The 10,959-nt window shown below is 44.8% G+C and overlaps 1 pseudogene; it reads right to left on the bottom strand.

Annotated features, from left to right (window-relative positions):
• Positions 1–306: 306 nt before the first annotated feature.
• Positions 307–1,860, bottom strand: LOC147457061 (aspartyl protease family protein 2-like; annotated as a pseudogene).
• Positions 1,861–10,959: the final 9,099 nt, after the last annotated feature.

Genomic DNA, 10,959 nt, shown 5'->3' with positions numbered 1-10,959 from the left:
AAAGCAGCTTAGACTTTGTTTACAATTTTCTTCCTTAAGACTTTGTTTGATTTTCCATGTGTTTCACTCTCCTCCCTCTCACTTTGCCTCTTTTTTGCTCCCTCATATCCAAAACTAACTCTCATCGGGTGCATAGTTGGTTACTCTCCTTCTTGAGTTCACACTCAATAAGTTGGTCCTGTTGAAGCATAAGTGTGATAGAATCCGGCACCACTTAAAAATTTCAATGTACAACGTAATTGCAGTTCAAGGATTTTTCTTTATAAAAGTATGCTAGGTGTTTTCATTCATCTACAGTACTAGAAATGGCCATTCAAAACATCTTGGAGGATCAAAAGTAAGTCAAAAAAGAAAGAGGAAAATATTATGTGCTATTAGTGAAAGAGGTTTGTTAAATAGCATAAACAACATTCCCTATTAGGGAATCCTTAGGACTTAAGGCTTGCCTAAGCCTCCTCTCTTAACCAGATCAACCTTATTTTGTGAACCCAATGCAAGCTATGTAGGCCGATTGAGTTCACACACTGATAAGCAAGATGATACAAACTATGCTTTTCAACTAGTAATTATAGCTCATTAGATGTATAAAGCTTCTTCATTCCTCGATTTGCAAGCTACATAATAAATTAGAGGTGGTAGAAGATGGACGATCTCTTACTATTTTTTACACAGTTTGCCTTTGCAATGCCAATTTTGAAAGCATTCATATTGTTCTCTACCCAATAGTTTTGTTGTTGGTGGTTGCCTATTATGTTCAAAGGTGAGCCAGACAAGGCCTCTGCGAAAGCTAAGCACATGAAAACATGCTTATTATCATTCCCACTTGGGCTGAGTAAACTCTCAGGCCCAAGCTCAAGCTTCATCCCTCCTGCAAAATGCATTATTGTCAAGGGCACTTTTGGTAGTTCTGACGAATCCAAAGACACCCTATAACACACATCTGATGCAAAACCTTTCATTGAAAAGGGGTGTAGATGTGTCGTTTGCTTCCTCATCTCCTCTACGAAGTTTGATAACAAAGGCTCCAGGAGACGTGATATTGCTGTTCCGGAATCAAAAATTGTCCCCACAACGTTTGTGCCCTCTTGTTTCAAGGTGGACTTTATAAATTTCCCCCCCATTGAGATCCCTTCTAGCTTTACAAAATAGTACAAATGAGCTAGTGGTCCATATGGAGGTACGAGGGGTGTGTAGTTGAGCTTGGAGGGAAGGGTGTAGTCACCGAAGACAATGGTTCCTAGCGAGTCCAGGTTTTCGAAGCGGTCGGGTAGGCAGTATGCAAACTTATTTGGCAGCTTGGAACTCCCACCCAAGATTTGTGATGGGAAGGAGAAAGGCCCTGCATTGAGCCCCATTAGGCCGGATGATGGGGTGGCAACGGTGTCAATATCAACCACGGCACACCCAAACACGATAGCTTTCAACACTTCTTTGCTCAAGTGGAAAGAGTCCATTGAAATGTAACCCGCATCCCTAGACCCATCTCCATATTGCAATGAAAATGAGCAACTCGTAGACGAGACATTTCCCGCACATTCATCGCGCTGGAATCCAAGGCTTTGTGTACAAAGGAGCGAGTTGCATGGCACCGGCGTGTATGATGATGACTTACTGAATTCAAACAAGGGGGCCTCTGATTTGTTGCACTTTTGGCAAGGATTGCATTTAGCGAATGTGAACTCACTACCGGTGTCAAGTGTAAATGCGAGGTGTTGAGGAGGGTTTCCCACGGAGGCTAAGAGATAGAAGTCCCCCGCCATTCAGGTAAGAAAAGCTGCCCATCATGAGATGAGGAGCACGTCCTTTACGTCTTGCCCTATTCCTCATTCCTTCTCTTGCCTTCATAGCTCTCCCTGCAACTACAAAATCCCCGAGGGCCATCTCTTGTAGCAGATCACTTGGGTCTGCCTCTGGGGCCCGTATGAGAGAAGTGTGTGCATCTCGGTTTGTAAGGGGGAAGCTCAAGTAAGCTGGGGTTGAAATGGACAAGGGCAGGAAAGTAAAGAGAGGGAGGAGGGAGAGGAGCAAGAAGGACAAACGAGCCATGGCCTGGGTTGCTTTGCTTGGGAGGGAGGCTGAAAAGGGTTGTAGCAAGCTGCTTGCTTTGGAATGGTGATTCTCGGCCCCCGGCCCGACTCGAGAGAGTGCCCGCTCACTCATTGCACTACAGTCAAGACAGGTCGTACGAGTCGATCAAGACAGGTCGCCGGTCGGGGACCCGGACCCTCGTTTATAAGTGACACGGGGTCACGTTCATGGGATCTACGGCAGGGGTGCGTGATCGGCGTCGCGCGGATTTTAGACCGTCGGATATCCGCAGCAGGGGGGGGGCAGACTTTATGTATGCGCGGACTCGCAACATGGGCACGGATGCGTGTTAGGCGAGTTGGATAGACCTGAGGAGTGTGGTGGGGGAGGTCCGGGGTTCAAGGAGCGACGACCTGCTGGGAACCCTAATCTTTTGACCTCCTGGAGCTTTAATCAACGGTGGATCTCTCCAACGCCGTCAATCCCTCGAGTTGGCCCCGTGTCCTTTATGGACGAGGGACCCGGACCCCCCGGGGGCCGGGGTCACCTGACACCACGGTCAGTGCGTCACACGAGCGCGGGCACCGCGCCCAGCTCTCTCTGTTTATCTAGTGAGTCAGAAGTGACTAGTCTGTTCTCTCTCTCTCTCTCTCTCTCTCTCTCTCTCTCTCTCTCTCTCTCTCTCTCTCTCTCTCTCTCTCTCTCAGGATACGCGTCCAAGGTTCAATGTCCGACAGCCATTTCACCTTTTCAAAGGAGGAAAAGATGATGAGGAGTCTCAGGACTGTAGGATATGCTATATGCCGATTTCCAAAATATATATGACATCTCAATTCGAGCACACACACATTTCAATTATTAGGTGAACAAATACCAAAAATATTCTACAAAGCAACAAGATGAGCACCTCACAAGGGTTTGGCCTCATCCTACCTGAGTGTGCACATGACCCGGGGGGAAAGGGAAGAGGGGGCCCGCGGGGGGGGGGGGTGGGGGGGGGGGTTTGTTTAGGACCAAAAGATGAGAGAGAGAGAACTACTTTCTAAAGCAAAAGCAGAGAGTGAAGCATAACTTTGAGGGAAGAAAGGAAGATAGAGAAGAAAACCCAAAGAAGAGAGAGAACTTACCCGCCTTTGAGGACCAAAAAGGACTCTTACAAAGCAACAAACAACCATGCACATCATCCCCTCTTTCATGCATTGGCGTACTTCACATTGCAAGCTTTGCCTTAGAATGAAGCAATATATGGAGGGGTCTTTATAATTGAAGAAAAGATAAGCTCACTTTTCAAAAAGATTTGAAGCTCTTACGTAATAATTATGTAATATTAACGTATGTGTTTCTGCTACAAATTCAAATTCTTCTCGCTTCTACACACACTCCAATTTCTCACCACACTGAGTGGCAGTGTTAGCAATACAATTTACAATCTCGTCCGATTACAAGACATGCTTGGGTGGACGTATTTTTTAGGGAAGAAAGAAAACAAAGAAGAAAACCCAAGGAAGAGAGAGAATGACCTACCTCTCAGGACCAAAAAGGACTCTTACAAAGCAACAACCAACCACAACAACAGTGCATAGCATCCCATCTTTGATGCATTGGCCCTACTTCACATTGCAAGCTTTGCCTTAGAATCAAGCAATATATGGAGGGGTATAGTTGATGAAAAAATTGGCTCAGCTTTCCAAAAATTTGAAGCTCTTACATAATATTTATGTATGTGTTTCTGCTACAAATTCAAATTCTTCTTGCTTCTATACACACTAGTAAAATGGCACCGCCTTCAGCGGAAGCATGGCCCCTCTTACCCTCAAGCTCTTCACTCTTGACAAATTTCACGAAAGAAGATCAAGAAAATTACTCTCTCTCTCTCTCTCTCTCTCTCTCTCTTGGCACGTACCTTAGAAGATGCACAAAAGCTTATGAGCGTCTTGGAACGCTTTTGCCTACATAGCGGGCTGATCGTGAATGGATCCAAAACCAAGGTTATGCTTGTAAAGACCCTCAATGACGAAAATCCATGCATTGTATACAACAATGAGCAACTTGAAGTGGTAGATCACTTCAAGTACCTTGGCCTTGAGGTTCCATCCAATCATAAATGGAAGGATTGTGCAATGTGTCACTTGGAAGCCGGAAAGAGGGCTTATTATGCATTTGAGAACATGTGCAATGTTAGAGGGATCAAGTGTTGGGCTCTCAAAAAAAACCTCTTTGACACATTGGTGACACCGGTGCTTCTTTATGGAGTGGAGGTGTGGGGTGCATCGGGAAGTCTACTTGGAAAGAGTTTGAAAATATTCAAAAGCGTTTTCTCACCAACTTTCTCCAAGGCAAGACACAAACACCCTATATGCTCCTACTTCTTGAGTCCGGATCGCTTCCCATTGAGGTCTTGGGCATGCAAAGGCTTGTGGAGTACATGCTTAAGACACGACGTAGCCCTTTGCATCTACTTCCTAGAATCGCATATGAAGCAAGTCAAAAGGTCCAAAAGACATGCAAGAGCAAAATACTAAGTTCAGGGTGGATGCTTGACATCAAGAAATGGTTTGGAAGATGGGATGCATGTCACTTGGTCAAGGATGCATCAATCGACTCCCAAGTTAATGAGACCTTCTTACAACGCCAATGTATCACAGCTTGGGAGAAATTCAGAGGTTCTCGCTTCAGCCATTACACCACACACGTTGCCCCAAACTACAAATCTCTCTTCTTCTCCGAATGAGGTAGCCGAACCCATCCCTACATCCTTGAGCCCATCCCGTTGAGTGCGATCCGCACCATTGCCTCCATTCTTCTTAGCTCCCATTCTCTACGCTGTGAGATAGGACGTTGGGGCACTGGCGAGGAGTCTCATCGAGTTTGCACCTTATGCCCTCGTCAAGTGCGAGAGAGTGAGTACCACACACTACTTGAGTGCTCATCTTTTGACCACATTAGGTCCTCTTTTCTCCATATATTCAGCCATGAGATCTCCCTACATACCTTCCTCTCCCAACCACGATGTGGACTCTCAATTGCGACGCTCATTTCAGCCATTTTTGAGCATCGAGAGTCACTTATGACCTCCACTCACACCCCGTGACATGTTCATTTGGTCCCATAGGTCATATTTGACCTCCGAGAACGATAATAGAACTCTCTCTCTCTCTCTCTCTCTCTCTCTCTCTCTCTCTCTCTCTCTCTCTCTCTCTCTCTCTCTCTCTCTCTCTCTCTCTCTCTCTCTCTCTGAATCACACCCGACCACGTCAATCAAATTCAAAATGTGAAGCAATCTCATGTGCATCTTTCCTAGATTTGTGAGTGGATTTGTCGCCGCTCGACGCTTAGTGAGAACAAAATAAATGAAGCTGACAGGTAGTTGCCGGCCTGGTTCTTGTCTATGTATGTGTGCATGCAAGCATGCATGCCTGCATTCAAAGTGTGTGCCACCATGCTGAGAGCAGTGTTCGGGAAAAATGTGTCTCAACTTAATATCGTGTCGTTTTCAATTTCAAAAATGCCGGCTGAGGGCAAGGGAAAAAGGAGAAACCCTGCCCCAAAAAAGAGAAAAATAGTGTGAAACCCCAAAAAATAAACCTAATTTTTAAAAATTTCATCTGACAGTGTTACGATAGGAAAGCAAGAGGCCGCCTATTGATGATGTTGATGATAATCTCTCTCTCTCTCTCTCTCTCTCTCTCTCTCTCTCTCTCTCTCTCTCTCTCTCTCTCTCTCTCTCTCTCTCTCTCTCTCTCTCTCTTTCTCAATCAATCAATCACACCTGACCACGTCAATCAACTTCAAAATTTGAGTTGAGAGCAGTTTCGAGAAAAATGTGTCTCAACTTAATATTGTGCCATTTTCTATCTGTAGCTCTCTCTCTCTCTCTCTCTCTCTCTCTCTCTCTCTCTCTCTCTCTCTCTCTCTCTCTCTCTCTCTCTCTCTCTCTCTCTCTCTCTCTCTCAATCAACCAATCAATCAATCAATCACACCCGACCACGTCAATCTGCTTCAAAATCTAATCTCAGAGCAGTTTTGAGAAAAATGTGTCTCAACTTAATATCGTGCCATTTTCTCTCTCTCTCTCTCTCTCTCTCTCTCTCTCTCTCTCTCTCTCTCTCTCTCTCTCTCTCTCTCTCTCTCTCTCTCTCTCCCTCTCCCTCTTCCTCTTCCTCTCTCTTTCTCTATCTCCCTAGTCTCTCTCTCTCTCTCTCTCTCTCTCTCTCTCTCTCTCTTCATGCAGCCTGTCTGGTGCAAGCAGCCTTAGACAGAGTTTTAGAAGAAAATCATGACCTCAAGGTTCACCTTAGCAAACTTGAGGCACGATTTGATTCTATGGTAGATCTCACTATCGACAAGGTGAAGAAAGTTGAAGAAAACATCACCCAAGCTCACTTGGCTACACACGACATCACCATGAAGATTGACAATAAGATACAAGCAATCTTACAAGAACGTCGACTAGAAGAATCCCTTTGCCTCAAGGTCAGGATCGGGGGACTTTTCTCCCCATGGTGCACCGATGAAGACACCCTTGAAGAAGCCATCCCCAAGCTCAATGATATACTTCAACCAATCCATATAAAGCCCGAAACCATCTCTTGGGTGATCAATGATACACATAGGAACGTGCCACCTAATAAGCAATGTATCCTCACCTTTAAGGACAAAGAAGAAAGAATGTGGTTACTATGCCAATCTCGTCTTCTCAAGGGAAAAACCTTTGGGTCGCCAAAGAATTGACTACAAATCAACTAAAGACTAAAGCAAGCGAGCTCAAGAAAATGCACTAAGCCCGCAAACAAGGCAAATGGGTGGTTTATCGAGGTGGAAAAGCTGTCATTCAGGAGTTTCAAACTCCCAAACCGGCTTCCCCCTCACCTAACCCCTCTTAGTTTTGTTTTTTCCTTTCCTCTTGGCCAATGGACCCTCAGTCCTTAACTGATATGTACCTAATGCCTTCATCTAGAAGCATCGATGTAATGTTTTGCTTGATTTTTTGGTCCCCTAGGTCATATATGACCTATGTGGATGATAATTCAATCTCTCTCTCTCTCTCTCTCTCTCTCTCTCTCTCTCTCTCTCTCACACACACACACACACACACACACACACACACACACACACTAGTCTCAGCATTAGCTTCATTGAAGGTGGTTCTGTAGCATGTGGGCACTATGATTGTATAGTTTCGCTCACACCACGCTGACCGAATGAAGCTGCAAAGGCCACGTGGCCAATAGGCGGAGACTCTCTCTTTCTCTCTTTATTCCTTTTTGATTGAAAATTAAGATCCGGTTTTGAGTGCTTAGCATGTAATTCGTCACAAATTACCTTGCAAAAAAGGGCAAATATTATGTCTGAAAAGAATGAAGCAATTCATCTCGAGAGCCTACTTAACAGACTCAAATTCTAGTTTTAGCATCTTGTATTGATGTCTTGACAATCAAGTGTTCTTATGAAAAGCTACAAATTTTTTTGTCTTTCAAGAAATTTAATCCCACAACCAGGGGTGTTTTGGGAATTTTGGAAAAATTGAAGGGCCATGCGTGTGCATCCATGCTCAACAGATAGTTGTAGATTGCAACTCGCATAGCCCATTGAGAGAGAGAGAGAGAGAGAGAGAGAGAGAGGTGAGTTCCTCTGAAGCGCCCGCTTCTCACCCAATACAAGAGAGAGAAAGAGCTAGTTGCAACTGCCACCTCTGCCGGCGCCCGCATTTATTTCGAGCAGTACAACCCCTCTCTGTCTTGCACACACACACACATGTGCAGTCCAAACTCCAGACGGGTAAGAAGGTTACTCTCTCTCTCTCTCTCTCTCTCTCTCTCTCTCTCTCTCTCTCTCAATCACACCCGACCACATCCATAAACTTCAAAATCTGAGCTGTTTTCAATTTCAAAAATGCCGGTTGAGGGTGTGGATGGGTGTTTAACCTCACTCCTATCTTATTGCAGACATAGCGAGAACCACGAATATAATTGTCAATCCATGGGACGAAGTTGTGCATAGAAGCTACAAGAGGTTGTCAATCTCTTGGAAAACAACAAACAACTTGCATCTGACTCAGGCTACACTCAAATGACAAAAATCACCAAAATCTAATTGCTTATCGATAAACAAATCACATTTGTTACAGTATCAAACAACATCCAAACGTCACGAAACTTCTAGGACATGTTTATAAGACCTAAGCACACATGGTTATGGTCTCAAATCTCACTTTAGGTCAAGTGCAAAAATCGCGATTATTAATAGCAGTGAGTTTTTGACCTAGTCATTTTCGACCCAGAATGCATCGAAATGCTTAGCAATGATTCCCCGATACCCCACCTATACTTAGTTTTTGATTTTGAAGTGTAAATTCCTACTTATGATGAAATTAGGTCGCGGGTCGACGATGCCAAAAGCTACAAAATACCATGGAATGCTTCTGTCAATGCGTAGAGCTCTTACCTACGATTGCAACGCAATAGACGGCACTGCATTGTGACAATCGAGAAGGGAGTAGGAAGCGCAAGAAGGAGAGAAGTGACCGCCGTTAGCTCAAACTGTGTTTCATTATCCAAAAACTATCAAAAATTTTACAAAAATTAGCTTTTATGCCTTAGCCAAGGTTTTTGGTGGTCAAAACTAATAATCTGGAAGCTTGTAGCCCCAGCTCATCAATTACAAAGTTTATTTGGAAAGTAGGAGTTACAATATTCTCGATTCATCAAAATAATAAATGTTCTTACAATGAGAGCTCTGAAAATTGGTATCCAAGTTAGCTTGCTGCTAACATCTCCCCCCCCCCCCCCCCCCCCCCCCCCCCCCCCCCCCCTCCCCGCCTATGTCGTCCCTTGACACAGCTTTATGGGCTGAAGTAATCTTCGGGTTGACGGCGGCTGGTGAGGCGGTCTTTCAATGCATGTAAGGCTTTCTCATATCTAATCTTTCTTTCTTTATCTGGAACTTGCACGAACTGCATGGTGACTCTATTTTTTAGCTCAATGGCTGAGTAGCCAACAAATATGGAGGTTAGGTTGCTTATCACTAGCCCAAATATCTTCATTTTCCAAGTGAAGAACCCTGTATAAAATGCTTCCTCAAGCGCCAACATATTGCTAGATGGCAAGAATATGCATCGGGCGTAGAAACCATAAAGGACTTCTTCAGAAGGTTGGCCGCTTAGGTCATAGCAAAGAACCTTATTACCTTCAAAGAATGACATCCATGGTGCTCCTGCTTGCTCTGGCTCGTGAAAAGCTTCAATTCATGTGAGCAGCATTCGGCAAATTTTGTAGAGCATGGCACATGAGAGATCAGGGAGGCTTTTGAAGGATGTCATGGCGCCCGTTAGGGTTTTCACCATGTACTCCTCTGTTGCCACTCTGGAGCTGGCAATCTTAGATAGTTCAACCATGTAGGCTGCTTCTTATTCAGTGCTTCATGTGCTTGCCATGTCCTTACCCGTGGTACAAGACAAAAGTTTGGGTCTTTCTGAAGGGCTGCAGGTGCTTTTGTGAACAGAATCAAATATCATGGATCTTGTTCAGCCAGCGCTTTCTCCACTTGGGGTGGACACCCTCTGCACCTTCTTCTACCTAAACAACTCTACCTTGATCAAGGGATATGGCAATTATTGTTGATGCCATTGTGCATTGATTTGGTTGGGAGTGAGTTGAGTGACATTAACTAAATGGAGAAACCTCAACTCCCAATCCATTACTGCTTTCCATTCGGCATCTATCTCTTGGGCAACATGTTCTTTAAGTGCATCTTCTTCAGATTTAGACAGTTGGACCATGGACACTTGCTCAACATCTGTTAGTGGTACCTGAAACTCTTGTTCTCCTCCTAGCCCTTCTATCGGCTATGTTTCCATCTCAGAAAAAGAGACTGATGGAATTTCAACGTTTCGTTGCTCTGAGGTACCAGCTTCTTCTTGTGTCTCTAGTTGTCCCTCTCGCAGCAGCTGATTGACTTGCTTGAGCTCTATTATCTCCTTGAGTAGCTGTTCGTCTCGTTGTATCTGTATCAGTGCAAGGTCTCTTCTTTGGGACTGCTCTAGCTTTAGCTCGAGTTTGAGATCTTTATTCTTCTTTTTCAGTACCTTATATACTTCATCGGTACCTTTGATCAAGACAACTATGGGATTTTCCCTTATCTGTCTCAAGAAGGTTGCTTGATCATTGATCCTTTGCTCTGAATATTCCAGTGAAGCATTCACTACGTCCAGCTGCACTTGGATCGTTTGTACTGACAGAGTTGTGGTTAAGAGTTCATTGGTTACCTCTGTTAGCTATTTGTCTTTGGTCTTGCAGGCATCTGATAACTTCGTGAGAAGTTCGCCTAGCTCCTCCATTTCTTTTTGTTGCTTCTCTTTGGCTAGCTGGTGTTGTTTAGCTTCAGCTCTCAGCTCTTGGATTTGTCTTTACAGATCTGTGATGACATTCATCCTGTCCTCTAGCTCTCCTTGGAGAACGTCGATGACCATCTCCATCTCTCTAGCCTTAGCACTTCAGCTAACTGTTGTTGTTCACATTTTTTCAGTCATCTCCTGCATCTGCTCATAAACCTGCAAGATGACTTCGTCATTCGTCTCCCACGCTTCATGCTCTCTAGGTTGCCTAGATGTTTCAGCAGTCTTTGTGTGTGGCTCCTTGGGAGGTTCTGCAGTGGCTTGTGGTTGTGGTGGGGGTTCTACCTCTCCTTGAGGCTGTGTGGTTGCCTCAGTTGCTTTGTCTTCTTGAGGCTTCGTAGATGCCTCAGTCATTTCCTGTTGGGTGGTTGTAGAAAGTGTGGCCTCTCTTTGTTCAGTTGTCCTTGGTTGCTCAAAACTGGTTGTTGCTTCTTGTGGTTCAAGCTCCTTCTCTTTGGCTTCCTCGCCCTTAGTGGGTCTAAATGTGGGTGAAGGGAGAGGGCTTGGCATTGGGTGATCTGTGGCCGTAGCAGGTGAGG

This window comes from Adiantum capillus-veneris, chromosome 5 (assembly GCF_014529385.1).
Source record: "Adiantum capillus-veneris isolate H3 chromosome 5, ASM1452938v2, whole genome shotgun sequence".
NCBI lineage: Eukaryota > Viridiplantae > Streptophyta > Polypodiopsida > Polypodiales > Pteridaceae > Adiantum > Adiantum capillus-veneris.
This window is presented reverse-complemented; position numbering and strand designations above follow the sequence as displayed.